The following is a 27,127-nucleotide window of genomic DNA, read 5'->3' as shown; positions in this document are numbered from 1 at the left end:
TTTCATGTCTATGTTGGGTCCAAAATATAGGTTTGCCGACGACTAACTTCAAGGACACATGACCGACTTTAAAACATACTCTTTTAGGTGTAGGACCCTGACAGAGGACCAGCTGTGATCTAAGAGGTGGCTTGTTTGATGTCATTAGATGGCAAAGATTTGTTTGCAAAGGACAATATACTAATATAATATATTAATAATGTTGTACAAAGCACTTAAATCAATTATTAGAGGCTCAAAATCTCTAGAGTTAGGCAGCCATCCGGCCGACGTCCTGCCCTTAAAGTTGACTTGCCCTGCATAGAGCGTCAAACGGGCCTTGGCCCGCGGCCGGCCCGTTAGGCCTTAAATAGTAGGTTGGTCAGTGTTTTAGCAGCCCATTTAACAAAGGCTTTTAGCCCAACCCATTTATGGCCCGGCCCATGAAGGCTGGCCCGTCTAGCCCGGGCCAGTCCGTTTTTTAAAAAAATTATTTTAAAATAATTTAACCACTTAAGTAATCAGTAATAACCAATTATTTCTGAATATCCTTTTTCTCATTTCTATGCCTCATTATTTGTTACTTATGGATTGCAGATGAAGATGATGATTCAACTACAAAAGTTGATGCAAATTTACCAAAACAAGATTGTCAAGTTTCTAATGTTATAATTGACGAAGATGAGGATGATTATTGATTAATGAAATGTTGGCAAAAATCTTAAGAACAGGGACTGAATTTCAATAGTTGGACTCAATGTTATTGGAACAATATTTATTACTTCTTGATTTGTTTGATTTTGTAGAATTTAATTAGTCTGCGGTGTTTTTTCTTATGGAGAATGGAGATTATGATATTATTACAAAAATTTTGGAGTTTTTTCATGTTTATTTTTGGTGTTTTAAAATTTGATATAGGGATTGATTTTATTTATTTATTTGATGAAGTATTATGTTTGAGAGTTTTTTAATTTATTATAATTTTTTAATTTTTATAATTTTTATAATTATTTTTATTTTTTTGGTGAGCTATAAGGACCGGCCCATTTAGGCCCTTCACTTATAAGGCTAGGCTGGGCCGCCTATTCGATGGCCCATTTATCAAAGGCTTTTTTGGCCCGGTCCTAATGAGCCCGGTTTGTGAAGGGCCGGCCCTCCACGGGCCAGACCGGCCCATTTTGATAGCTCTAGCCCTACATCAGTCGGCCTATTTATCCCCTCTTCTTTAATGTTCTAGTCCCTTTTGACTTTATTCACATGGAATGCTCCAATCCCTTTTGACTTGCCTGGCATCAGTTGGTCATGTGTCCTTGAAGTTGGTCGTTAGCAAACCTATATTTTGGACCCAACAAAGACATGAAATGTACCAAACAAGAATTAGTACCAATAACCAAAATTTAGTTCAACAGATATTTTTAATTATTTTTCTCATAGATATATTAGGGATAGAGGTGGTTTTAGACTATGAAACAGGAGATAACAGCAGATAACAGATAGTAATTAGTATCAAGTACTGTTCCTAACAAGACGAGCGAAAGATAAATCCCTAAAATCTGATCTATCCAAATATACTGTTTAAAGAACAATAGCTTATGTTCAATCAATTGCATGTTGAGGTTTCTTAACTGATCCAAATGTATAATAGTTTGGTCAGTTGATCAAGCAAGCTGATTATGAGTGGTTTGCTAATAGCTCAATATTTTTTTGGACAGAAAAAAGGAAGGAAAAAAGAAAAACACTGAAGAAAATCATCAAATGCAATACATCACCTTTATAGGTAAAAATTAAATTTCCTTCGGTGATGAATTATACCTCGAACCCAAAAATTTGTCAATGGTAGTATAGTAATTCCCATTTTGAAGAAATTTTTTAAATTCAGGTTTATTTTCAATTCCTTCCCAACTTGTAGTTGTGCGAGCACAAAATTTACACAAGACACAACAATGTGGTACTCTCATGGTCAAGGGTCAATTTTAATTGCTCCCACTATGGAGATGACATAGGCATTTTGGGTGATAGGTTTATCACAGAAACTCGAGGTTCATAATCATTGATCACAAGAGTCTGATAGAAAGTTTCTAAAAGCTACACAGCCATACAGTGTCGTAGATCTGGAATTATTGAAGACAATAGAACAGAATTGGATATAAACAGCTTCATCACAACCTACAATTGACTGCTGAAGAGCATATAAGTGATATAATCATTACAAAAAAAAAATGCATAGGACTAGTACCTAGATAACAATTAGGGAAGAAGAAATGAAAAACTATATCCAGCTTGATTTCATCGAAGATTTCAAAATACTGCATTGAACAAAAGCTTGTTTTGCTTTATTACAGAGTGCTGAAAAAGGCTTCTCTGAAATGCACAAGGTACTATTTATCTTGCGATTCTGTTGCATGCAAGTCCACTTATGTGCTGCCATTAAGATCTTTTCAAGTCAAGGAGTCCACATAACCATCCAATATAATGCGAATGTGTTGTCCAATGTGATGAAATGACAAGAAAGCAATACAACCCCATAAGCCAGCCACGAATGCAGCAGCAACTATTGCAAAGAAGATGGCATCATCCACAGTGCTATCATCTTGGTTTTCTTTGACTTCAATAGTTGGACTAGAGTCAGAGGTGCAAGTCTTCTCCAGTGGTGGCCCATGTAATCCAATATTACCCTCGTAGCTACTCACATTAAATGTGGCGAATTGGTTTTTGAATTCTGGTGTGCATCCAGATAAGTTATTGTAAGCAACAGAGAAGGACTCCAAGGACGTTAGCTGAGTCAATTGCCCGGGTATCACACCACTCAGCTGATTGTGTGATATGTCCAAGCTCTCAATCTGATTGAGTTTTGAGATAGTTTAAGGAATTGGACCTGTTAGCTGATTGCGTGATAGATTCAATTGTACAAACTCATGCAGATTTCCAATTTCTAACGGGATGTTTCCTATCACCTTATTTGCTGAAAAATCAATTGCAGACATCAGAAGCAAATGATCTGTTGCGTAAGTATATAAGTTGCCCTTGGTGATGAGGTCTACCAATGTTATCGCATATAAGTCAACCTCCACTCTCACATGGTGATGAGGATCCATCCAATAAATATAGTAAAGGGGATCTAAATGTGATGAATCAGCTTTCCTGAAGTGCATTTTGCCAAGGCAAGAGGGTATTGATCCTGAAAGATTGCTTTGCGAAAGGTCCAGAATATGTAAAGACTGTAGCTTACATAACTCAATTGGTGTTGGACCTTCAAATGAATTTCCACTGAGAACAAGAATTTCCAAAGACACATGATCTCCTATCAGTTTTGGCAGTTTACTTGAAAGCTGGTTATTGCTGACATCCAATGTTGCAAAGTATGAAGTATTGAAATAACTAGTTGGAATTGTGCCTGTTATGACATTCTCAGCAAGGTTGAGAAGCTGAGGTCCGGATGATTGGAAGCAATTAGGTAATGAACCGGAGAGGATATTACCTGATAAGTCTAACATGGCGAGTGTTAAATTACATATATGTTGTGGTATTTGACCATAAAATTGATTTCCTATGAGGTTAAGTCTTATCAGAGAGGAAAAAACTCCTATACTCTCTGGAATTATGCCCGATAATTGGTTATTACGGACATCCAATATTCATAATTGCTGTCGTTCTGATAGAAAGCTCTACAATGTTCCAGTAAAATTGTTTCCATCCAGAAAAATAACCGAAAGAGAAGGATGACCATGATTTGTACCAAAGCAGATTGCCGTGCAATTTGTTGTTGGAAAGCTTCAAGACCTGCAGTCTAAAGCAATCAATTATCAGGCGTTTTGGTACTTCACCAGATAAATGATTATTGACAAATCCAAGTATATATTGCAAATTACTCATATTACCCAATGATGAAGGGATATTTCCGGTTAGATGATTTAAGGATAAATTCAGTGCCATCATATTTGGAAATATTGTGCCGATGTCTGTAGGAATGGAACCACTGAGGAAATTCATAGAGAGATCAACAAAGAACATCGTTAAATTTAGATGATTCGGGAATTGAAATGCACCTTTATTGAGCTATTTCTCAAGTTGAGAAATGTTAGTGCAGTCAGATTTTCAAACAACCAATTGGGAAAATTTCCTATCAAGTTATTGTGAGAAAGATCGAGAGCTTCTAACTTGTATTGAGAAGCAAGAAAAGCTGGTGTTGGAAGGCGGTTCGGATACATTGTGACAAGATGAGGGACCTCAGCGGAAAGGGCGGAACAAACTTTCCACCGTCGAGATGTATAAATAATTCCTCATTGTCTGACAAGTCCACATATTCAAGCCTTGAAAGATTAGCAAAGGAGGAAAATGAGAAATGCCCATCAAATAGGTTGTAAGAAAGATCTAAAGATTTAAGAGACACTAGTTTCTTTAGAGATAAAGGAAGACTTCCTTTGAGTTGGTTATACGAGAGATCCAATGCACGTAGGTTCCGTAGTCTAATGAGAACCGCAAAAAACAAAGGAAGAAAATTAAAAAATTAAAAAAAACTTTTTACTCCGTTATATGAACGCAATTAGAAAACTTGCGACCCGGTACTTATCTACCCGTACTTGTTTTGACTTCGATGAGTCAACTTGGTACCTCAGGTCAACCATGCATGCTAAATAAATACTATAAATGAAATACAAAAATAAAATTAAAAAAAGGTTAAAGTTACTAGCATTCAAGGGCAGTAACATTTAAAAGTTATAATAGAACAATATCCATTTAAATTTTATATGCTTCATTCGCTGATTCTATATGATTGACTAAATATATGGCTACACATGATGTGAACTTACTAGAGCATTTGATAGAATTAATGCTTAAAATTACAAGAAAAATGAAACAAGCAAAAAGCTTAAGTGCTTCATGGGATGAAATCAACTTATAAATGTCCACCGCAAGAAAAGAGAATTTTTGCGACGAATTTTTTTGCGAAGGAAATTTTTTCATCGCCAATAATACTATTTACGATGTATCACATTTTTATCGCTAATAAAAAAATATTTACAATGATATTATTTTTTTTATCATAAATAAAAAATATTAAAGATGAAAAAAAATTTCATCATAAATATAAATTATTTACGATGATTATTTTCATCGTAAATAATAAAATATTATTTTAATTTTAAATTTTTAAATATTCACGATAAAAATCTTTTTATCGTAAATAATACAAGTGTTTGCGACGAAAACAACCTTTCCGTCACAAATATTTGTTATTTATGATTAAAAATTTTCGTCACTAATATTTGAAGAAAAATAAAAAATTTAAAATTTTAAATATTACAGATTATTTACGACGTAAGTTTTCATCGTAAATAATTATTGTATTTGTGACGAAATCGAATATTATGTCGCAAATAAAAATTATTGATAATGAAAATTTCATCAATAATATTTAAAAAAACTAAAAAATTTAAAAATTTAAAAATTAAAGATTATTGGTGATGAAAAAAATTACATCGTAGATAACTCAATATTTGTGATGGAATTTATATTTTTTGTCGTAAAATACTAATGATTTACAGTGAATATTTTTCATCGCTAATATGTGAAAAAATAAAAAAAATTAAAAATTCAAAAACTCGACTATTAACAACAAAAAAATTTTCATCGTAAATAATTAACATATTTGCGACAAAAATAGTATTACATCACTAATACTCAAATTTTTACGACGAAAAGTTTTCATCATAAATAACTAAAAAAATTAAAAAAACTAAAAATTTAAAAATTACAGATTTTTGCGATGAAAAATTTACATCGTAAATAATCCCATATTTGTGACAGAATTTATGTTTTCCATCATAAAATCCTTGATGATTTATGATGAATATTTTTCATCGCTAATATTTTAAAAAATAAAAAAATTTAAAAATTTAAAAACTCGACTATTAGTGATGAAATTTTTTTTATCGTAAATAATTAACATATTTGCAATGAAACATAGTATTACGTCGCTAATACTCAAATTTTAAAGCAAAAAATTTTCATCGTGAATAATTAAAAAAAATAAAAAATAAAAAATTATAGATTATTTATGATAAAAAATTTACATCATAAATAATCACATATTTGTGATGGAATTTCTATTTTCCATCGTAAAATCTTTGATGATTTACGACGAATACTTTTCATCACTAATATATTAAAAGAAAATTTAAAAATTCAAAAACTCGACTATTAGCGATGAAAATTTTTTTATCATAAATAATTAACATATTTATGATGAAAAATAGTATTACGTCGCTAATACTCAGATTTTTATGATGAAAAATTTTCATCATGAATAATTAAAAAAATTAAAAAAATAAAAAATTTAAAAATTACAGATTATTTACGATAAAAATTTATGTCATAAATAATCCTGTATTTGCGATGGAATTTCTGTTTTCCATCACAAAATCCTTGATGATTTACGACGAATACTTTTCGTCGCTAATATATGAAAAAATAAAAAACTTTAAAATTTTAAAAACTCGACTGTTTGAGATGAAAAATTTTTCATCGTAAATAAGTAATGTATTTGCTACGAAAAATAGGAATTCCGTCATTAATACTCTGTTTTTACGACGAAAATTTTGCGTCGCTAATATTTAAAATTTTTTAAAAATTTAAAAATAATAAATTAGTTGCGATGAAAATATTATGTCGTAAATAATATATATTTTTCTTGTTTCTTTAATGACAGCCAAGCAAGAGAATGAATCGACGTATGGGTTGGAATTATACTCATGACTAGAAGCAGCATAAATAAAAGGGATGTTTAATCAATATTTTTTTTTAAAATAAAAATCTTTCTCTGTGTTATGTGTTTTGTATTTATAGAATAGGCTGTTGGTAGAGTCTCAGCACTTGGACCCTCACCCGGGGGATGAGACTCGCAGCAGGAATTATCGAAAGTTCCCATTGGTCGAGGCTGGAGAAGAGGCTCCACGTACGCTACATTTGATGTTGTGCCTTAATTGGCCAATTTGGGGTAAGGATGGCAGTGCTTGACCAATTAACCTATTTAATAACTTATTTCAATCAATTGTAGATGAATCTAGATTATCTATTTAATACAATGGTCAACTTTGAATTTAAATTTTTATTTATTTAATAAATAAGTTGGATTCAATACGTCAGATTTTTTATCTATCATACATCTGATCCAAACTGACCCAACCTGATTGCTATCCTTAATTTGGGGAAGACCTGGCCTTGGATTTTTAATGTGTCTATACACGGATATGATTTGCCTAGAGACCGCACTTATATCTTTTGGGTATTCGAGCACTAATGAAATTTGGGAGCTTCTATATTGGGTCTATCTTCTCTCGTTGCACATCGAATTACGTGAATCTTTATATTTTTGTTTTTCTCTGTTCCCTTTGTTTGTATATCTAATCTCTTCGTGCGATACTTTCGTATTGTCCTAAGCTGACTTCCACAGAGTAAACTACCCATAAGTTACAAAATAGCACCAACCCGGAGGCACCATTCCCATTCATGGAGTGATTTTGATCCACTAATGGTGCACTCATCTGCATCAATATGTAGTAACCAATTACTTCTTTGTGAATGACCGGCACCTTCCTTTTGGTCTCTACAATACGTGAAACTTTTATAATGTGCACAAGAAATTTCCGCTGGCATTTGATGAAAAACGTGGCCTAAACGCAAGCCATGGGAAGATACCCATACGTTTGGGTTAAGTTGCATCACATGGCTCATATTTCTTAAAGCTGTTACATGAAAATAATACATACCACCACCCTGCTGTTGCTTATGCCCGAAGGGTGCACCATTGACGAGGGACGTGCTGGTGGTGTTTGAAATATAAAAAATTAGGAGTCATGAGAAGCAAAGTTTGGAACACCCAAATCGTCCCTCATAAGAATCCTATTTATCTTTAGACTAAGATCCCTATCTGTCACGCCTCCGACCCGAAATTTGAATCGAGGGTTATGGCAATCGCCGCATACTCATAGAATACTTTTCCCATAAGCATGCAAGGCATCTCATCATGATATCTTCACACAAAGTTAAATAAATTTTTTCAACTTTTAATAAATCAAACCTTAGTTCAAATAACAAATCAAAACTCAGTGTTCAAAAGAAATTAACTGTCTGACAAAGTCAACACTAAAAAAAAACTAAAAGTCTTGAATCAATTCTGAGAAAATCCTAAATCAATTAGCTAACTTCATCTCTAATCGCTCTCCCAACCGAAATCCCACAGCAAGCTAATTTTCTGGATCTGTAAGAAAAACATAAAACTCATCATGAGCTAAACAGCCCAGTAAGCAGTGTATACCTTTAACTGAATAAATCAGGCAAATAATACTATACATATCGATTTACTGATAATAACAAAATCAATATGTAATTTCATGAAATCATAATTATACTATCAATCATATATAAAAGTCAATTCATCGTAATTTCTCAATTATGCTTTTCATCTTAAATTCATCAATTTCTTAAGTTCTTCTTACCAACCATGACTATGACCACATTATCCCTGTGGCAGGGTCATAATACCGCGTATCTGCTTGCGGTGGGCTGCGAATCATCTGGCAGCCAAGTCCTTTGGAATCGCTGGTCTCGCTGGCGGTTTGTCGCTGGTCTCGCTAGCGACAGGTCGCTGGTCTCGCTGGCGACATAAATCCTCAGGACAGTCAATTGCCAACGTATATGCCTCCATTGGCGGGATCCTCAACACAGTTAGGTTGTTAATTTCATATTGTCTTCCAATTCATATATTATTTTCAAAAATAATATAAATAAATAATATTCGAGTCAAATCAATCATATCATTCTTTGAGATCATACATCATCATAATAATTGTTCAACAAATAACTTCAATCATAAATAATTTTCTACAATTAACTTTAATCATAAATAATTTCAATAATTATTTCAATAAATAATTTCAATCACAAGCATGCATAAATTTATTTAATTCAGAATTTATAATTTACCAGATAAATTCAATAAAAGTGAACACTACTTACCTCAAAAGAAAATTCAAACTAGGAATTCTAGAAATCTCGAAAATCCTTCTCTGAATCTGATATGTCAAATATCATATTTTTTAATCAAAATTTTATCGAATTAAAAAATAATTAAAATTATTAAAATCTAATGTCCCCACGAGGATCAACTTGACAACAGCATCCAGGATTTTCGGACTAATCCATGGACACCCTAATTATATTTATTTATTTTTATTATTATTTATTTTTTTTAATTAATTTCATAAATCCTAAAAATCTAAAAGAGAGAGAAAATTTCTCTCCCCCTTTTTTTTTCTTCTTCTTCTTCTTTTCTTTTTCTTCTTTTTCTTCTTTTTCTTTTCTTTTTCTTCTTTTTCTTTTCTTTTTTCTTTTTCTTTTCCTTTTCTTCTTTTTCTTCTTTTTCTTTTCCTTTTCTTCTTTTTCTTCTTTTTCTTCTTCTTCTCGGCCCTCCCCACGTCGGAACAGGGGACCGGCGTGGTCCTTCATTGGCTGGCCGTTCAGGCCGCGGCCGCCGCGGTGGAGACCGACGGTTGAGGGAGGACACTCCCCTGTTTCCGTAGGAGCATGGCCGGAAAATCCAAGGAAAAAGGCTCAAAACAGAGTCTCTTTTCTAACCAAAAATCGGCGACACTCGTCGCCGGCAGCCTCAAGCAAAAGTACAGGAAGAAAGGGAAGGAAGAGAGGAAGGAGAGGAAGACTCATCCCGGCCTCCGGTGACCTCACCGGTGAGAAATCACGGTGAGAAATCGAACGGTGTCTGCGGCTCCGATCGAGAAAGACGGAGAGAAAGAGAGAGAGAGGAGGCCGATGGTCGATTCTAAGGAGAGGGGAGATCTTCTTATAGAGGGTCCTAGGACTTCGAGAGGTCCTAGGACTCCCAAATCGCTCGGGTTTCGTCGGAGAAGAAGACTCCTATCGGGAGTCTTCTTCCCGGTTTTTACTCTGTTTTTTTTTTTTTGTGGGCTTGGATCTTGATGTCATGGGCTTGGCTTGGGCTATAATATTCTTCACCCCTAAAAAAAAATTTTGTCCTTAAAATTTTTCATACCTGTAGTCTCGAAGAGCTGGGGATATTTTTGCTTCATTTCTTCCTCTAGCTCCCAAGTAGCTTCTCTTTCTGAATGTCGACTCCACTGTACCTTGACATAAAGAATGTTGCGACGTCTCAACACCTGTTCTTTACGGTCTACGATCCGTATCGGGTATTCTTCATATGTTAGATCTTTCCTGGCTTGTACTGGTTCAAGTTCCACGATGTGATTTGGATCTGGTAAATATTTCTTTAACATAGAAACATGAAAAACATTATGTACTCCTACAAGTGAAGGGGGTAAGGCAAGTCGATAAGCCACCTCACCAATTCTTTCCAAAATCTCAAACGGACCCACATATCTAGGATTCAATTTGCCACGAATGCCAAATCTTGAGATTCCTTTTGAAGGAGATACTTTGAGAAATACATGGTCACCAACTTGAAATTCTAATTTCAGTCTCCTGTTGTCTGCATAACTTTTCTGTCTGCTTTGTGCTGCCCGAAGTCGTTCTTTAATTAATTGAACCTTCTCGACTGCTTGTTGAACAAGTTCGGGACCCAATATTCTTCGCTCACCAACATCATCCCAGTGAATCAGCGGTCGACATCTTCTACCATATAATGCTTCATAAGGTGCCATACCAATGCTAGCCTGATAACTGTTATTGTATGCGAACTCAATCAAAGGTAGATGCTCATCCCATGAACTTTTCATATCCAAAATACAGGTTCTCAACATATCTTCTAAGATCTGAATAGTTCTCTCTGACTGACCATCAGTCTGTGGATAAAAAACTGTACTAAAGTTCAATTTTGTTCCTAATGCCTTATGTAAGCTCTTCCAAAACTGTGATACAAATCTAGTGTCTCGATCCGATACGATGGTCACTGAAATTCCATGTAGCCTTACAATTTCTTTCATATACAACTTTGCTAGTCTTTCCAAAGTAAATCCAACTCTAATTGGTAGAAAGTGTGCAGACTTTGTCAATCGATCTACAATCACCCAGGCTGCATCATTTTTACTTGGAGCTTCGGTAGTCCAGTTACAAAATTCATAGTGATATGTTCCCACTTCCATACTGGAATATCCAGAGGTTGAAGTAGTCCCACAGGTCTCTGATGTTCAGCTTTAACTTGTTGACATACCAAACATTGAGCCACGAATTGAGCGATCTCTCTCTTCATATTATTCCACCAGTACATTTCTTTTAAGTCTCTATACATCTTAGTACCTCCCGGATGAACTGTATAACCGGTCTGATGTGCCTCCTAAAGTATTTCATGCTTGAGTGCTGAATCATTGGGTACGCAAATCCTATTTTCGAATCTCAACGAACCATCTTCATGTATCTTGAATTCAGATTGAACACCAGCTTCCACTGAATTTCTTATTTTCATTAGTTGTGGATCATCATTCTGGGCAACTGAAATTCTTTCAATGAGTGTTGGCTGAACCCTCATGTTGGCTAACCGTACTGCTGAGTCATATATTCGGATGTCTAATTTTAATTTTCTTATATCCTCCAATAATTGACTTTGATGTGTAATTAAAACTGCCAAATTTTCCACAGATTTTCTACTAAGGGCATCAGCAACAACATTAGCTTTTTTCGGATGATAATGGATTGTTAAATCATAGTCCTTTAATAATTCTAACCACCTTCTCTGTCTCATGTTTAATTCTTTCTATGTAAAAATGTACTTCAAACTCTTATGATCAGTAAACACTTCACACTGCGCATCGTATAAGTGATGTCTCCAAATTTTTAGGACAAAAATCACTGCAGCTAATTCCAAATCATGTGTCGGATAATTCTGTTCATATGGTTTCAATTGTCTTGAGGCATAGGCCACTACCTTATCACGTTGCATCAATACACAATCGAGTCCCTTTTTAGATACATCACTATATATTGTGAATCCTTCATCTCCTGTTGGTATAGTAAGGATAGGGGCTGAAACTAATCGTTGTTTTAATTCTTGAAAACTCTGTTCACAATCTTCAATCCACTCGAATTTAACCCCTTTTTGAGTAAGACGAGTCAATGGTGCAGCTATGCGGGAGAATCCTTCTACAAATCGTCTGTAATATCCTGCCATTCCCAGAAAGCTTCGAATCTCGAAGATATTTGTAGGTCTGTTCCACTGCATCACAGCTTCCACTTTTGCTGGATCTATAGAAATTCCATCTTTAGATACGATGTGTCCTAAAAAGATGATTTTGTCCAGCCAAAATTCACACTTCTTAAATTTGGCATAAAACTTTTCTTTCCTCAATATTTGTAGTACACACCGTAAATATTCTTCATGCTCTAATTTCTTCTCGAATATATCAAGATATCGTCAATAAATACGACAACAAACTTATCAAGATAGAATTTGAATATTCTGTTCATTAAATCCATAAAGGCTGTTGGAGCATTGGTTAACCCAAAAGGCATCACTAAAAATTCATAATGTCCATAATGAGTTCTAAATGCAGTCTTTGGTATGTCCTCTATTTTGATTTTTAACTGATGATACCCTGAACGAAGATCAATTTTAGAAAAGACTTGTGCACCTTGCAACTGATCAAACAAATCATCAATTCGAGGTAGAGGATACTTATTTCTGATAGTATTTTTGTTCAACTCTCTATAGTCGATACAAAATCTCATACTATCATCTTTCTTCTTCACAAATAAGACTGGAGCTCCCCAAGGAGATACACTAGGCCTTATAAAACCTTTATCCAATAAATCCTGTAATTGATCTTTTAACTCCTTTAACTCCATAGGGGCCATTATGTAAGGGGCTTTAGAAATTGGACTGGTATTGGGTGCCAACTCAATAGTAAATTCAATTTCTCTATCTGATGGTAATCCGACTAAATCATCAATGAATACATCCAAAAATTTATTTACGATAGGAATATCCTGTAACTTCAATTCATCATGTTCTTTATTCTTTATTGATACTAGGTAACCTCTACATCCCTTTCTTATCATCTGTCTAGCTTGCACAAATGAAATAATACGTGGAGGGATGGTTTCTGTACTTCTATCAAAACTAAAAGTTAATTCTTCCAGTATGTGAAAGTTCACTCTCTTTCCATGACAATCCACAGAGGCATGATAAGTAGCCAGCCAATCCATTCCTAGAATGACATCGAAATCATGCATATCCAGGACTACCAAATCTGTCGGTAATTCTCTTTCTCCTATCTTGATACTACAGGACTTGCACACACTTTCAGTACTCAAAATACCACCTACTGGTGTCTCAACATATAATTTGGTTTTCATAGGTTCACATATTATATCATGTTGTCTAATAAAAATAGTGGATATAAAGGAGTGTGTAGCACCAGAATCAAACAAAACTGAAGCATGAATACCAGATACAGGAATGGTACCTGTCACCACAGCATTGGAGGCCTGAGCATCCTGTTGTGTGAGTGCATAGATCTTTCCTTGAGTTTTCGGCCTTTGACCTCCGTCCTTTGCTTGTGTTGATCTATTTTCATTCATCTGGGGGCAATTTACAATCTTGTGTCCTTTCTGTCCACATCTAAAATACGAACCAGTATTCCATGGGCAATTAGAAGTCTCATGCTCTCTTCAGCCGCATCTCAAACATCTAGCTGCCTCATTCTCACGATTCTTATCAATTGCTGGCTTCTTTGCTGGACCCTTATTGTTCTGATTTCGTCCTTGAGTTCCACTAAACCTACTTCTCTTCTTCTGATTCCACTCTCACTCCGCATGAGCTTCATTAACTTCTCTCTCAATTATTAGAGCATTGTTCACAACTGAGGCATAGGTAGTTAGCTCATAAGGTACAACCTGTTTTCTGATTTCTGTCTTCAGTCCCATTTCAAATTTGTGTACTCTGTCTTGCTCAATCTCAACTAATCTTGGAACAAACTTGGCTAATTCCATGAATTTAGCTTCATATTCTGCAACGGATCTGTTTTCCTGTTTCAGATGAATGAACTCCTGCTCCTTCTGTATTCTGACACTTCGGGGGAAGTACTTGTCAAAGAATTCACCTCGGAAACTCTCCCAAGTGAGTGGTATCCTATCGTGCTCATATTTTTGTTTCAGTATACGCCACCAGTTGTATGCCTCGTCTTGTAACAGATATGCTGTGAAGCGGATCTTCTTTTCATCTTGGCATTCTTGCACGGCAAATGCCTTCTCCATTTCCATGATCCAGTTATCTGCTTCCAGTGGCTCGATGGTCCCTTTGAAGGCTGAAGGAGCTAGCTTCTTAAATTCGACGATATTGTTTCTCTGCATCGGATGTTCTCCATGTCCAGGTGTCGGTGGAAAATGCTGACGTGGCTGTGCATGTTGTTGTTGAAGTAACTGCTGTTGTGTTTGAACTACTCCGATCAGAGTTTGCATTAGTTGAGTCATGTTCGGCTCCTCCTGTACTGTCGGAGTATTTTCGGTAGGATCAAGGATTCCCTCCTGCTGAGTTGTGCCACTGTTTAATTGGGGAGTATTATCGCCAAGTGGATTTGATGTCCCTCCTACCGCTCCTTGAGTATTCCTCGCTCGTTGTGGAGGCATATTGACCTATGTTAGATTTGAGATAATAACTTATCCTTAATAAGGTTATAACTTGTGACAAGTCAAATCATAATCATCATAACTAACCTTTCAATTTCCTAATGTCTACCCCTCACTCTCTCACTCTATTCTACATGTCTCTATCTATCTACTTATGCTCTGATACCATATTAATTGTCACGCCCCCGACCCGAGATTTGAATCGAGGGTCATGGCAACTGCCGCATACTCATAGAATATTTTTCCCATAAGCATGCAAGGCATCTCATCATGATATCTTCACACAAAGTTAAATAAATTTTTTCAACTTTTAATAAATCAAACCTTAGTTCAAATAACAAATCAAAACTCAGTGTTCAAAAAAAATTAACTATCTGACAAAGTCAACACTAAAAAAAAACTAAAAGTCTTGAATCAATTCTGAGAAAATCCTAAATCAATGAGCTAACTTCATCTCTAATCGCTCTCCCAACCGAAATCCCACAACAAGCTAATTTTCTGGATCTGTGGGAAAAACATAAAACTCATCATGAGCTAAACAGCCCAGTAAGCAGTGTATACCTCTAACTGAATAAATCAGGCAAATAATACTATACATATCGATTTACTGATAATAACAAAATCAATATGTAATTTCATGAAATCATAATCATACTATCAATCATATATAAAAGTCAATTCATCGTAATTTCTCAATTATGCTTTTCATCTTAAATTCATCAATTTCTTAAGTTCTTCTTACCAACCATGACTATGACCACATTATCCCTGTGGCAGGGTCATAATACCGCGTATCTGCTTGCGGTGGGCTGCGAATCATCTGGCAGCCAAGTCCTTTGGAACCGCTGGGTCTCGCTGGCGACATAAACCCTCAGGACAGTCAATTGCCAATGTATATGCCCCCATTGGCGGGGTCTCAACACAGTCAGGTTGTTAATTTCATATTGTCTTCCAATTCATATATTATTTTCAAAAATAATATAAATAAATGATATTCGAGTCAAATCAATCATATCATTCTTTGAGATCATACATCATCATAATAATTGTTCAACAAATAACTTCAATCATAAATAATTTTCTACAATTAACTTTAATCATAAATAATTTCAACAATTATTTCAATAAATAATTTCAATCACAAGCATGCATAAATTTATTTAATTCAGAATTTATAATTTACCAGATAAATTCAATAAAAGTGAACACTACTTACCTCAAAAGAAAATTCAAACTAGAAATTCTAGAAATCTCGAAAATTCTTCTCTGAATTTGATATGTCAAATATCATATTTTTTAATCAAAATTTTATCGAATTAAAAAATAATTAAAATTATTAAAATCTAATGTCCCCACGAGGATCAACTTGACAACAGCATCCAGGATTTTCGGACTAATCCATGGACACCCTAATTATATTTATTTATTTTTATTATTATTTATTTTTTTTAATTAATTCATAAATCCTAAAAATCTAAAAGAGAGAGAAAATTTCTCTCCCCCTTTTTTTTTTCTTCTTCTTCTTCTTTTCTTTTTCTTCTTTTTCTTCTTTTTCTTCTTTTTCTTCTTTTTCTTTTCTTTTTCTTCTTTTTCTTTTCTTTTTTCTTTTTCTTTTCCTTTTCTTTTTTTCTTTTTCTTTTCCTTTTCTTCTTTTTCTTCTTTTTCTTTTCCTTTTCTTCTTTTTCTTCTTTTTCTTCTTCTTCTTCTCGGCCCTCCCCACGCCGGAACAGGGGACCGGCGTGGTCCTTCATTGGCTGGCCGTTCAGGCCGCGGCCGCCGCGGTGGAGACCGACGGTTGAGGGAGGACAGTCCCCTGTTTCCGAAGGAGCATGGTCGGGAAAATCCAAGGAAAAAGGCTCAAAACAGAGTCTCTTTTCTGACCAAAATCGGCGACACTCGTCGCCGGCAGCCTCAAGCAAAAGTACAGGAAGAAAGGGAAGGAAGAGAGGAAGGAGAGGAAGACTCATCCCGGCCTCCGGTGACCTCACCGGTGAGAAATCACGGTGAGAAACGAACGGTGTCCGCGGCTCCGATCGAGAAAGACGGAGAGAAAGAGAGAGAGAGGAGGCCGATGGTCAATTCTAAGGAGAGGGAGATCTTCTTATAGAGGGTCCTAGGACTTCGAGAGGTCCTAGGACTCCCAAATCGCTCAGGTTTCGTCGGAGAAGAAGACTCCTATCGGGAGTCTTCTTCCCAGTTTTTACTCTGTTTTTTTTTTTATGGGCTTGGATCTTGATGTCATGGGCTTGGCTTGGGCTATAACACTATCCTTAACCAATCTTCGAAAAATAATATTGAAGCCTTAAAAACCATCAAGTTGCTGAAATAAATTTTAGAATATGTATATATATATATATATATATATATAGTAAAATAATATCTATTTCAATTTTTTTCATGAAAAAAATTAACGATGAAAATTAATTTTTATTACTAATAAGATAATTAATGATGAAATATTTTTTTTTCATCCAAATTTTTTGAAAAATTGGGATAATTTCTTTTTTTAAAAATTATTCACAACGAAAATATTTTTTGGTCGCAAATAATCTAATTAACAACACAAAATTTTTTGTCACAAATAAATTTCTTTTTTGTGGGAAAAATTTTCTAGAGGGAAATATTTTTTTTTTGCGGATATTATTAGCGATGAAATTTTTTTTTGTCATTAATAAGCTTATTAGCGATGAAATTTTTTATTTTATCATAAATAATATTTTTCATACAATTATTAGCGATGAAAATTAATTATTAGTGATGAAAATTTTTATCGTTAATAGTTCGCGTCCCATCAAGTCCCATTCCGAAATCCATTTTCTTCCCCTCGCCCCCCCCGTCGTTTCGTGCGAAACTGGTCCCCCCACCCCCCCCTCCCCACCGATGCATCCCACCACCGCGTCCGCCGCCGTTTGCGACTGCGTCCGTCCAATGTCGCCATCCATTGCCGTTGTCGCCGTTCGCCATCAGGAAGTTTTTTTTTTTTTTTGGTGTTTTCTCGGGCCACCGGGGGTCTGGCGGGGATGGGGTCGGGCCGACGGGGATGGGGCCTGGCCGGGTCGGGCCGACGGCAATTGTGACTGGCCGATGGTAATTTTTTTTGTTTTTTTTTTGGTGTTTTCTCGGGCCACCGGGGGGCCAGCGGGGATAGGGCTTGGCCGGGCGGGTCAGTGGTGACTCTGACGGCCCGATGGTACTTTTTTTTTATGTTTTCTAGGGCCACTGGGGGCCGGCGGGGATGGGGCCAGGCCAACGGCGATTGTGACCGGTCTGACAGTAAGGTTTTTTTTGGGTTTTTTTTTTTTGATGTTTTCTCAGGCCACCTGGGGGTCGGCGGGGATGGGGTTGGGCTGGGCTGAGCCGGCGGCGACTGTGACCAGGCCGGCGGTAAGTTTTTTTTTTGGTGGTGTTTTTTCGGGCCACCGTGCGGCCGAGCTGGGCTTGTGGGGATGGGGCCAGGACGACAGCGACTGGGACCAACAGGGCGGTAATTTTTTTTTTTGGTGTTTTCTCGGGCTACTGAGGGACCGACGGGGATGGGGCTGGGTCGTGCCTGGCCGGCGGCATGTGAGACTGGCCCAACAGGGATGGGGTCTGGGGCTTGGGATGGTGTCGATGCGGGGAGGGAGGAAGGGAAGAGAGAAAGAAGGGGCAAAAAGAAAAAAAGAAAAGAAAAGAAAGGAAAAGAAAGAAAGAAAAAAAGGAGACGGGGTCGGGGAGGGAGCGACCGGCGGTCGGGGGTGACGGGCTAGGGAGGGGGTCTATCGGCAGCCAAAGGAGATGAGGCCGGGGATAGGGCCACTAGCGGTCGGGAGAGACAGGGCCGGGGGGGAAGACGGGGCCGGGGAGGGTGTCGACTGGTGGAGATGGGGTCGGGGAGGGGGCGGCCGGCGACCGAGGGAGATGGGGTCGGGGAGGGGGCCTGTCGATAGTCAAAGGAGACGGGGTCGGGTTAGGGCTGCTGGCGATCGAGAGAGACGGGGTCGGGGGGAGATGGGGCCGAGGAGGGTGTCGGCCGGCGGAGATGGGATCGGGGAGGGGGCGGCCGGTGGCCGATGGAGACAGGGTCGGGGAGGGGGCTTGCCGACGGTCGAAGGAGACGGGGGCCGGGGGATAGGGCCACTGGCGGTCGGGGGAGATGGGGTCAGGGAGGGTGTCGACCGGTGGAGACGAGGCCGGGGAGGGGGCGATCGGGGGAGATGGGGCTGGGGAGGGTGTCGGTCGATGGAGACATAGTCGAAAAAATTATTTGATTAATTATATTTATTATATAAATTTTTTAGTGTTACTATTTAAATTTTTTAATTGTTTGATTAATTATTTTTTTCACTAACATAATGCACATTATTGTTACTTATTACAATTTAATTATTTTATGTGCTATTTTTTATATTTTTATTTATTATAATTAAATATAAAAAAATATTTTTATTTTTAAAAAAAATTCTATTAAAATTTTTGAAGAAAAAATTTCAATGTAGAGTTTTTTTTTTGATAAATTAGAAATCCATCTTTGAATACATGTTTAGAGATGGTAGTTAAATTGCATTGAGCCGTAGATTTTCGTTCAAGAGTCGATCTTCATCGAGATCGACTCTTGGATGTTTCGTATTCGAGCTTTTTAAAAAATAATATTCTTATTATTGTTAATAGTTGATATTTTATTTTATTATGTAGTATTCAGTAGTTATCTGTCCATTATTCTTCGGGTATGTAGTGGATAGGGTGCGTAGGCGCCATATTCACATCGTATACTTGGAGAACCACAGAGAGATGCTGCTAAAATTTTTATAAAAATGAGATAAAATATTCACTAATAATAATAATAAGATTATTACTCTTCTAAAGGGATAGGACCACATCTGTTAGTAATAATTTGAAATGGATAGAATCATACATTTTTACTTCATTAAATTGATGAAAGAATATTTTCTATGCTACTGTTCAGTCTGTATTTTTAATATGTGTTGTTTTGTATAAAGTGATCCGTGTCTGGATCCAGATCAAATTTTGGCCAAAATTCAAATCGTGATTCAGTCCAAAATTTGGATCAAAATCAAGAATACCACTTAACTTTTTTTTGGTTATTAATGATTTTGTGTTTATTGTTAGATGGATATCAACAAAAATTGAATGAATGCTAGAGATATTTTTTGCTTGAATATCGAAAAGAAGTTCGAGATTTTATTGAGTATGCACGGCATAAGGTTGATAGTATTGGTCGGATAAAGTGTCCACGCAAGAGATGTGTCAATTTGATATATCATCACATAATACTTATTGAGGAGCATTTGCTACATTATGATATAGATAAGAAGTATACTTATTGGATATGGCATGAGGAGGATAATCTGAATAAAGTGGTGCATGACGATAACGATATTGAAGATGATAGTGATGCTGCTGGACCTGTCGAATATAGTAGTATAGAAGAATTATTAGATGATTTACATCAGGGTGCTTGTTCAAATATACACATGAGTACTACTGCATCTAAAGCAATTCTGATCATGAACATAATATCCGATCTGAGGTAGAAGGGACTTCTGAACAGTTTGCAGAGCTTGTAAGAGATGCACGATAGCCACTCTATCCAAATTGTACAAAGTTTTTCAAGTTAGAGTTTTTGATAAAATTGCTTCATATTAAAATCGTGAACTGATGGAGTCATAAGTCATTTGATCAAATTTTGATATTGATTAAAGCAGTTCTTTCCAATGGAAAGAGACTTTCGAAATTATATTCTGAAGCAAAAATATACATGCAGAAAGTGGGACTTGGCTATATTCTTATACATGCCTGCAAAAATGACTATATATTATTTTATAAGAATAACGAATAAGCAACTGAATGTCCAAAATACGGTGAGCCTAGATACAAAATTGATAATAAAAAAGCAAAAAGATACCTCAAAAGATTTTGAGATATTATTTATTGATACCAAGACTTCAAAGGTTGTATATGTCTACAAAGACAGTTGAAGAAATAAGATGGCATTATGAGCAGCGAGTTCCGGAAGAGACATACTTAGCCACCCGGCCAACTCTTTAGTGTAGAAAGACTTCGATGCAAAGCATCTGCACTTTGTGAGTGACCCGCGTAATATCCGGCTTGATCTAGCGATAGATGGATTTAATCCCTTTGGCAATATGAGTACCACATACAGCATATGGCCTGTGATGCTAGTTGTATATAATATGTCACCTTGAAAGTACATGAAAGAACCATTTATTTTTATGTCACTATTGATTTTAGGTCCTAAAGCACTAGGTAATGATATTGATGTATATTTATGACCTTTAATCGATGATCTGAAGGAGCTATCCTTAACCTATCCTCGAAAAATAATATTGAAGCCTCAAAGGCCATCAAGTTGCTGAAGAAAAATTTTAGAATATGTATATATATATATATAGTAAAATAATATCTATTTCAAATTTTTTCATGAAAAAAATTAGCGATGAAAATTAATTTTTTTTGCTAATAAGATATTAATGATGAAATATTTTATTTTTATCATAAATTTTTTGAAAAATTGGGGAAATTTTTTTTAAAATTATTCATAACGAAAATATTTTTTCATCGCTAATAATCTAATTGACAACGCAAAATTTTTTATCTCAAATAAATTTCTTTTTTGTGGAAAAAATTTTTTAGAGGGAAATATTTGTTTTTTGGCGGAAACTATTAGCGACGAAAATTTTTTCCATCGTTAATAAGCTTATTAGCGATGAAATTTTTTATTTTATCATAAATAATATTTTTTATATAATTATTAGCGATGAAAATTAATTATTAGCGACGAAAATTTTCATCGCTAATAGTTTGCGTCCCATCAAATCCCATCCCGAAACCCATTTTCTTCCCCTCGCCCCCCCTGCCATTTCGTGCGAAATCGGTCCCCCCACCCCCTTCACCTCTCTGCTCTCCCCCCTCTCCCCGCTGATGCATCCGCCACCGTCCGCGACCGCATCTGCCGCCATCCGCGACCGCGTCTGTCCCATCGCCATCCATCACCGTCGTCGCCGTCTGCCGTCGGTAAGGTTTTTTTTTTTTTTTGTGTTTTCTCGGGTCACCGGGGGTTGACGGGGATGGGGCCGGGCCAGCGGGGATTGTGACCAGCCCGATGGTAATTTTTTTTATTTTTCTTTTGGTGTTTTCTCGGGCCATCGGGGACCGACGGGGATAGGGCCTGGCCGGGCCGGGCCGACGGTGACTATGACTGGCCCGGCAGTAATTTTTTTTATTTTTATTTTTTGGTGTTTTCTCGGGCCACTGGGGGGCCGGCGGGGATGGGGCCGGGCCGACGGCGACTGTGACTGGCCCGGCAGTATGGTTTTTTTTTTTGTTTTTTTTTTTGGTGTTTTCTCCGACCACCAAGGGGCCGGCGGGGATGGGGTCGGGTTGGGCCGAGCCAGCTGCAACTGTAACCAGCCGACGGTAAGTTTTGTTTTTTTTTCGGTGGTGTTTTCTCGGGCCACCAGGGGCCAACGGGAATGGGGCCAGGCTGGGCCAGTGGGGATGGGGCCGAGCTAGCGGCGACTGGGACCGACAGGGTGGTAAGTTTTTTTTTTTTTTTGGTGTTTTCTCGGGCCACCGAGGGGCCGGCGGGGATGGGGCTGGGTCGTGCTGGGCCAACGACATGTGAGACCGGCCCGACGGGGATGGGGTTTGGGGCCTGGGAGGGTGTTGACGGCGGGGAGGGAGGAAGGGAAGAGAGAAAGAAGGGGAAAAAGAAAAAAAGAAAAGAAAAGAAAGGAAAAAAAAGAAAAAAAAAGGAGATGGGGTCGAGGAGGGGGCCGCTGACGGTCGGGGGTGACGGGGCCAGGGAGGGGGCCTATCGGCAGTTGAAGGAGATGGGGCTGGGGACAGGAATGCTAGCGGTCGGGGGAGACAGGGTCGGGTGGCAAGATGGGGCCGGGGATGGTGTTGACCGATGGAGATGGGGTCGGGAAGGGGGAGGCCTGCGACCAGGGGAGATGGGGTCAGGGAGGGGGCCTATCGGCAGTCGAAGGAGACGGGGTCGGGTATAGGGCTGCTGGCGACCGAGGGAGATGGAGTCGGGGGGGAGACGAGGCTGAGGAGGGTGTCGGCCGGCAGATATGGGATCTGGGAGGGGGCAGCCGGCGGCCAACGAAGATGGGGCCGGGGAGGGGGCTTGCCGACGGTCGAAGGAGATGGGGTCGGGGATAGGGCCGTTGGGGGCTGGGACAGGGCCGCTGGCGGTCGGTGGAGGTGGTTAGGGAGGGTGTCGGCTGGTGGAGACGAGACCGGAGAGGGGCGATCAGGGAGGGTGTCGGTCGGCAGAGATGCAGTCAAAAAAATTATTTGATTAATTATTACTTATTTGTTGCATAAATTTTTTAGTGTTACTGTTTAAATTTTTTAATTATTTGATTAATTATTTTTTTCAATAACACAATGCACATTATTGTTATTTATTATAATTTAATTATTTTATATACTATTTTATATTTTTATTTATTATAATTAAATATAAAAAGTATTTTTATTTTATAAAAAATTCTAGTGAAATTTTTGAAGAAAAAATTTTAATGCAAAGTTATTCTTTTTGATAAATTAGAAATCCATCTTCGAATGCATGTTCAGAGATGGTAGTTAAATTGCATTGAGCCATAGATTCTCGTTCAAGAGTCGATCTTCATCGAGATCGACTCTTGGATGTCCCGTATTCAAGCTTTTTAAAAAAATAATAATCTTATTATTGTTAATAATTGATATTTTATTTTATTATGTGGTATTCAGTAGTTTTCTGTCCATTATTCTCTGGGTATATAGTGGATAGGATGCGTAGGCACCATATTCACATCGTATACTTAGAAAACTATGGAGAAATACTGTTGAAATTTTTATAAAAATAAGATAAAATATCTACTAATAACAATAATAAGATTATTACTCTTCTGAAAGGGATACGACCACATCTGTTAGTAATAATTTGAAATGGATAGGATCATGCATTTTTACTTCATTAAATTGATGGAAGAATATTTTCTATGCTATTGTTCAATCTGTGTTTTTAATATGTGTTGTTTTATATAAAGTATTCTGTGTCTGGATTTGGATCAGGATTTTGATCAAAATTCAAATCGTGATTCAGTCTAAAATTTGGATCGGGATCTAGAATACCACTTAACCTTTTTTTGGTTGTTAATGAATTTGTGTTTGTTGTTAGATGGATATCAACAAAAATTGGATGAATGCTGGAGGTATTTTTTTCCCTAAATATCGAAAAGAAGTCGAGATTTTATTGAGTTTGCATGACATAAGGCTGACAGTGCTGGTCGGATAAAGTGTCCATGCAAGAGATGTGTCAATTTGATATATCGTCACATAATACTTGTTGAGGAGCATTTGTTACATTATGGTATAGATAAGAAGTATACTTGTTGGATATGGCATGGGGAGGATAATCCAAATGAAGTGATGCACGACAATAATGATATTGAAGATGATAATGATGCTGCTGGATCTGTCGAATATAGTGGTATAGAAGAATTATTAGATGATTTACCTCAGGATACTTGTTCAAATATACACATGAGTACTACTGCATCTGAAAGCAATTCTGATCATGAACATAATATCCGATCTGAGATAGAAGGGACTTCTGAACAGTTTGCAGAGCTTGTAAGAGATGCACGAGAGCCACTCTATCTAAATTGTACAAAGTTTTTCAAGTTAGAGTTTTTGATAAAATTACTTCATATTAAAATCATGAACTGATGGAGTCATAAGTCATTTGATCAAATTTTGACATTGATTAAAGCAGTTCTTCTCGATAGAGAGAGACTTTCAAAATCATATTCTGAAGCAAAAATATACATACGAAAAGTGAGACTTAGCTATATTCCTATACATGCCTACAAAAATGACTGTATATTATTTTATAAGAATAACGAATAAGCAACTGACTGTCCGAAATATGGTGAGCCTAGATACAAAACTGATAATAAAAAAGCAAAGAAGATACCTCAAAAGATTTTGAGATATTTTTCATTGATTCCAAGACTTCAAAGGTTGTATATGTCCACAAAGACAGCTAAAGAAATAAGATGGCATTATGAGCAGTGAGTTCTGGAGGAGAATATACTTAGCCACCCGGCCAACTCTTTAGTATTGAAAGACTTCGATGCAAAGCATCCGCACTTTGCGAGTAACCCACGTAATATCCGGCTTGATCTAGCGACAGATGGATTTAATTCTTTGGCAATATGAGTACCTAATGCAGCATATGGCCTATGATACTAGTTGTATATAATGTGTCACCTTGGAAGTGCATGAAATAACCATTTATTTTTATGTCACTATTGATTTTAGGTCCGAAAAAACTAGATAATGAAATTGATATATATCTACGATCTTTAATCGATGATCTGAAGGAGCTATGAAAAATAGGATACAGACATATGATTTTATAAGTTGAAGTAATTTTAAGTTGCATGCTTCGATTCTATAGACCATAAATGATTTTTTTGTATATGAAAACTTATCTGGATGGAGCACCAAAAGATATCTTGCATGTTCAATATGCAATAGGGATGCATCCTCTTTCATTTAAAGCACGAGTAAAAAATATATTTCACAGATCATCAACAGTTTCTCCCTGCTAATCATTCTTGGAGGACCCGTTATAATCAATATTTTGATGGTAAGTCGATCGATGTCCGCCACCTAAGGAGTTAAGTGGAGCAAAAATTTTAGAATAATTTGAAGACATTGAAAACATCCAATTTGAAAAAAATCGGGTATTCGCAAGCAGAAGCATACTGAAGCTGAGCTGAATTAGATGAAGCGAAGCATCTTTTTTGAACTATCGTATTGGAAGCAGCTACTACTTCATCATAATTTGGATGTAATGCACATTGAAAAGAATATTTATGATAATATCATCGGTACTGTATTGAACATCTCAAAAAAAATAAAAGATGGTATAAAAGCTTATCTTGATTTATAGAAAATAAAAATCCGATGGAATTGCATTTAGTTCATTGAGGTGAGAGATTTTTTATACCACATGCATATTATTCGCTGTTTGGTGAGGAAAAGAAGAATTTTTGTGGATGGTTCAAAATTATAAAGTTTTCTTATGCATACGCTTCAAACGTATCACAGTGTGTTGGGAATAACGACGATAATATCTCTGGTTTGAAAAGTCATGACTCTCATATGATGATGCAATGTTTGCTTTCTGTGGTCATGCATGGCTATTTGGATGGTGATGTTCAAATTGCATTGATTAAGCTGGGAGTGTTCTTTCGAAAACTATGTTGGTGAAAATTAAAAATTAACTTACTTGAGAGATTAGAGAAAGATATTATACTTATTCTTTATAAGTTTGAAAAAAAATTTCCACCATCATTTTTTGATGTTATGGTGTATCTGGCTGTTCATCTTCCAAAAGAAGCTCTTTGGGTCAGACCGGTACATTATCAATGGATGTATCCTATTGAAAGGTAAAGAAATTATACGCACTTTGTCATATCAATTATAAGATGTAAATATATTTTTAAAATTTAAATTTATTTTTATTTATAGATTTTTGTGCATCTTAAAAAGTATGTGCACAATAAAGCAAGACCTGAAGGGTCTATAGTGGAAGCATATATAACTACGGAGTGTGTCATATTCTACTCGATATATCTTGACGATATCGAAACAAAATTCAATCATACAGATTATAATACAGACCATGAATGGGATGACAATGAATTGATGTTGTCTATATTTAAACAAACGGTTCGACCTATTGGTGCAAGGAGATATAAATTTATGGACATGAATGAGCTTTCCAAGGCACACTTTTACGCTCTAAATAATTATGAAGAAATTGAAGATTTCATTAAGTACCATCTTAGAATACTGTTTAATATTTTAAGTAATTTTTCATGTCGATGTAAAATTAAAAATCGTAACTTGTTGCAGTAAGCACAAGAGTATACTATGTAGAGAGAATAATATGGATGTCGATGATCGACATAGAAAAAAATTTGCAAAATAGTTTGATGATCTTGAAAGTTGCACTAGTGATACGTTATTTATTTAATTATAAATAATATTATTTGAACCAACATAATCTTTTATGTTATGATGTAAATGAAACATAAGTATTTCATAAAGAAGTGAGTTTGACCGATGAGCTGTACAATTTAGCATATGATCCCGATCGAAGGGTTAATCACTATGCATCCTGTATCATTGGAGGAATAAAATTTCACACAAGGAAGCTTAAGATGCAACGACGGACCTAGAATAGTGGGATTGTTACAACAGGATATGAAGCAGAAGAAGAGATTGATTATTATGGTGAACTGATAGATATCATAGAATTGAAGTATGGGTCCAGTAATTCTATATTCTTGTTTCAGTGTGAATGATGGGATATTAGTAATAAAAAGATCGATATTTATATTAGCAACTCAAGCGAAATAAGTAATATATTTGAAGGATCTAAAGTATCAAGATAATTGGCATGTTATATAAAAAATAATATCTAGAGACGTATATGACATACCAA

At 36.5% G+C, this 27,127-nt stretch overlaps 1 pseudogene; it reads right to left on the bottom strand.

The window, feature by feature from the left end:
* Nucleotides 1–2,226: 2,226 nt before the first annotated feature.
* Nucleotides 2,227–4,480, bottom strand: LOC140854729 (receptor-like protein EIX2; annotated as a pseudogene).
* Nucleotides 4,481–27,127: the final 22,647 nt, after the last annotated feature.

The sequence above is a fragment of the Elaeis guineensis genome, chromosome 1 (assembly GCF_000442705.2).
Source record: "Elaeis guineensis isolate ETL-2024a chromosome 1, EG11, whole genome shotgun sequence".
Taxonomy (NCBI): Eukaryota; Viridiplantae; Streptophyta; class Magnoliopsida; order Arecales; family Arecaceae; genus Elaeis; species Elaeis guineensis.
Note: the sequence above shows the minus strand (reverse complement) of the source record. Positions and strands in the feature narration are given on the sequence as shown.